At 40.9% G+C, this 4,176-nt stretch overlaps 1 non-coding gene across 3 annotated transcripts; it reads left to right on the plus strand.

Annotated features, from left to right (window-relative positions):
• The first annotated feature begins 1,780 nt into the window (after nt 1-1,780).
• LOC105911638 lies at nt 1,781-3,683 on the plus strand. 3 transcript variants are annotated; one of them, XR_004164996.2, is made up of 4 exons: nt 1,781-1,896; nt 3,020-3,216; nt 3,322-3,441; nt 3,541-3,683. It is a non-coding gene; the product is annotated as an uncharacterized LOC105911638 (transcript). The 3 variants fall into 3 exon arrangements; XR_004164999.1 differs by lacking the exon at nt 1,781-1,896 and adding an exon at nt 1,918-1,980; XR_004164997.2 differs by lacking the exon at nt 1,781-1,896 and adding an exon at nt 1,930-2,108.
• Nucleotides 3,684-4,176: the final 493 nt, after the last annotated feature.

The raw sequence follows: 4,176 nt of genomic DNA on the forward strand, positions 1-4,176 counted from the left end.
CAATTTGTTGTTAGCTGATTAACTCATACAGCAATACATTTTTGTCCACTAGATGGCAGCACACAACAGAAATATTTCCCCTCTACCTACATAGAGTAGCTAGTTACAGGTGGAAAGCTGTGAAAGAAAGTTGCATCCAGGAGCCTTCATAAGCAAACATAATGTGGCTCCACCTTAAAATATCCCACTTTTTCATTATCCACATGTCTCAAAAGTTGTATGATGTAACATAGCTTAACAGGACACATGATATGTCCAGTAACAACATAAAGAAGGGGGCAACATATAAGTCAAAACCAGCTATATTTATTGACTGATCTTGAAAGTAGTGGCTTACAAAAGCTAAATAAGTCATCACATAGAAAATAACTCAGTGTTAGTGCAAGAAGCGAACCTTCACACTGTAAAACCTATGAAAAGTGACAGTGGTATATAGGAATACAGACCGGGTTAGCCACTTCACAGCCTGCTAGCCACGATTTTCTTTCTTTGCAATTCTTGGATGTAGGGCCCCCCCCCTTGTAGAAACCTGTTGAATGGATACATTTGGTCTAGGAAGTCCTAAATGTTTTGTTGTCAATTTATCTTCATTAGTACGCCGACTTTCAAAGAGCGATTCGAGTTGTTGCACTGAATGTTAAAAATGGATTTAACATGAGAGTCAATGAGAGAGATCTGGGGCGATTTCCAGTTTGCCCAAAAACGGGCGGGGTCATTTGAAGCACCACGTTTGCCTGACTGTTGGCTGATTCGACGATGACATTCAGAGGCAGATCAGACGGTCTAGTGGTAGAATCCAACAGAACAGAAAACTCCTTTTCCCGTAGGCAGTGCGTCGCCCCAATCGCCCTTAAGGACAAGCCGCCCATGAACTATATTGTAGAAATGAACAGTACAGAACATACGATGGGGTGTGAACATCAGTGGTATCAGTAGTGTTAAATACTGGGTGTGTGATTGTGTGTCTGTGTGGGGGTGTTGAAGGTGTCTGCGAGCAAGTGATGCAAGTGTTGAGTAGGCTAGAGTTATTGACATTTAATAACGCCTAAAACAAAGTTAGACTGACGGAAGACATTAGATGAGTAAAGAAGAAAAATGTTCGGAAAATAGGAACCATGAGTGTAAATACAGATCGCCAGGAGTACTATAAATTTCAGTCAGTAATTCCTCAGATCTATATTCACTAGAGATATTTATGTGTTCTGTCAAACCCAGAACATAGGCGGTGCCGGCGATGTCAGAGGCTAGGGCCGGCTTGAGATAGGGATGGGCCGGCGTTTTGGACCTTCCCAACCCCGTCGGCCCACCGGGGATTCCCCCGGTATCCCCGATGGCCAGTCCGCCCCTGACTCAGTAACAAAGTTAGGCTTAATCTTTTATATTTCGACTAAGGACTCTTCAACTGTTCATTGCATTTTTTTTATTTCCCTACGTTCACAGAGAGTGGATTGAGAAGCTGGCTGGCTATCCTAAAGCTCATGTAGACTCATGCATGTATTTCACCACATCCTGCATATACAAAAACAACTCCTACACAATTTTCTTTGAACCAAGTCCTATAATGAACTCTGCACTTCCTTCTTACGCCTTTTTCTTGCTGAGTATTGGAATTTTTTAAGGTAAACTGAAAATAGTTGTTTAAAGAGTTGTGACGTGATGACATGAGCACAGTGTAGGGCTATTTTCTCTTTTCCATACACATGCCTCATTCAGACAATCCATAAAAACAACATTTCCCAAACTCCTCCTCTCTTATTGACAAACCCAGTGTTCGTTCAGTGATTGGGCTGCGTAAAATTACTCCGTCCAATGACATGAGTACCAAATGAAGCATCACTTTTGCCGCTAAAGTTGAAGGCTCGAAGGGTTTTGTTACTAAACACTGGGTCATTTTATGTAAGTACTATGAAATAATAGTGTGTGTTACATTTTTTCGTGTTCATTTCACTTCAGGCAGATGAACATTTTCGGTAGACAAAGGTTTGTTAGCTAGACAATGTAATAGTAGGTATCGTAGAAAATAATGTAGCGGCCGTTGTGGGCTGTAAAGAGAACCTAGCAAGATAGCATACAGGGCACTTTTAGTTCGTCAAATTACCACTTGCGAGGTAAATTCAGATCCGTTTCAAATAACGTTAAAGATGTTTTGAAGAAATGAACTTAACTGCTACCAGCGTAGTATTGTGTAAATGCATGTGAATAGTTGTAGATTGTATTTGCCTGACACGTTACCTTAATGACTAGCTAACATCATTGTGAAATACACCATACACTGGCTTCATCTAACTTAACGTTTTAGCATAGTAAATAGGTAGCTCGCGATTAGTGTTATACTTATTATGTTTGTCGTTGCGTCGTTATTTTCAACGTTCCATGAATGTTCGAACGTAAAGTTAACCTGGGTTACACTGCCGCAATGCAAGCGTTGCTAAGTCAGCTGATGCAATTTTGTAACTGCCTTCGCTGTAGTTAACTGTAATTTATGATATCAAACTTAGCATAGTTGACGTTAAAAGCTAATGTAACTTTTAGTAAATTGTTAGCTGGCGATTACAAGGTTGGTAAGAGGAGGGTGAAGTTGACGTTCAATTTGTAACTTTAGCTCTTAACTGACCTAGGATAACGTTAGCGAGCTTTGTAGCTGCTGCAAAATTTGCAATGTGCTTTTAAAGTAATTGTGCAATAATTTGCTACTTTTTACTGCATGTTTTTAAAGGTAACTAGCTAGTACTGGTATCATGTTCAAATTAATGTTCATGGTATGTGGTCATGTGAAGGACCCCAACATACCTGTCGTTCCAACTACCCGTCAAAGCTATGAACCATACCGTTTTGTGGTCTGAGTCGGCTCTCTCAGCTCGATATCGCCTAAAGACATGAGTTAGCATGGTAGCAAGCCCTTTATCGGTGTCAACTGTGCAGTGGTTGGTGTTTGTGAGGGTTTTACATACCTTTTCAGTTGTTACACAGTAAACTTTAATGCATTGGATAACCTGGTCCTCTATTTTCTTTTCTTCAGAAATCGTGTCACTGGATTCGCTCCTCTACTGTGAAAATGGGAATTCAGGGACTGTTGCAATTCCTTAAGGATGCCTCAGAGCCCATACATGTCAAAAAGTACAGAGGACAGACAGTGGCTGTGGACACATATTGCTGGCTCCATAAAGGAGCATTCGCTTGTGCTGAGAAACTGGCCAAAGGAGAACCTACTGATCAGTAAGAAAATACAGGAGGGACAGTGGAAACTGTCAATCATGTAGATGAAAAGACATTGTATATATTTGACAGGCTGACTAATATTTATTTTCTTATCATCTACAGATATGTAACCTACTGTATGAAATTTGTGGATATGCTGTTGTCCTTTGGTATCAAGCCCATCCTGGTGTTCGATGGTTGCAACTTGCCATCGAAGAAGGAGGTTGATAAGGCACGTCGCGAGTGAGTGTAAAATCCGCTGCATATGAGCAAATATGGAAACAGCTCTGTTTTTTTTTTCCTTAATCGCTTGTTTACTACTTTCTCTCTGTCTTGATTAAGGCGTCGACAAGCCAATTTGCAGCGAGGCAAACAGCTCCTGCGTGAGGGAAAGCTAAGTGAAGCACGGGACTGCTTCACTCGTTGTGTTAATGTTACCCCCTCCATGGCTCATGAAGTAATCAAGGTAAATTGAGACACAATTCATACTTACTTATCTTTTGATGTTTGTTCATCGGTGTGCTATTTATCTCTCCTTGCCACCACTTCACTAGCCCTTTTCTCCAGCCAGTCGCTTCCTTAAAATCACACACCGCTTCAACTCAATCAGGTCTTACCTCTAGTTATCACACATGTTGATTAATGTTACAATCTAGTCATGCTCCTCTGGCTCACTATTGGATTTTCTGTGTACATCATCACTCAACCGTGTTGATGGTACATGGCACTTTGATGGTTGTCTGGCAATATTTGTAAGAAATGCGGATATCCTGGGGTCAATCAGAATGTTTACAGTATTAGTGTGCTTTCCACTTTGCAGGTCAAAATTTCAGGATGTCCATGTCCTTAACCTATAGTTCTGCATGGATACACATTACACACATTATGGATACAAAAGCTGTAAAGCACTGTCTAATGTTTATTCACTCCTCAAATGCCTTGAATACTGGTTAGCATCCCTTTTGCCCAACTTGGCCG

This window comes from Clupea harengus, chromosome 13, assembly GCF_900700415.2.
Source record: "Clupea harengus chromosome 13, Ch_v2.0.2, whole genome shotgun sequence".
NCBI classification, from domain to species: Eukaryota; Metazoa; Chordata; class Actinopteri; order Clupeiformes; family Clupeidae; genus Clupea; species Clupea harengus.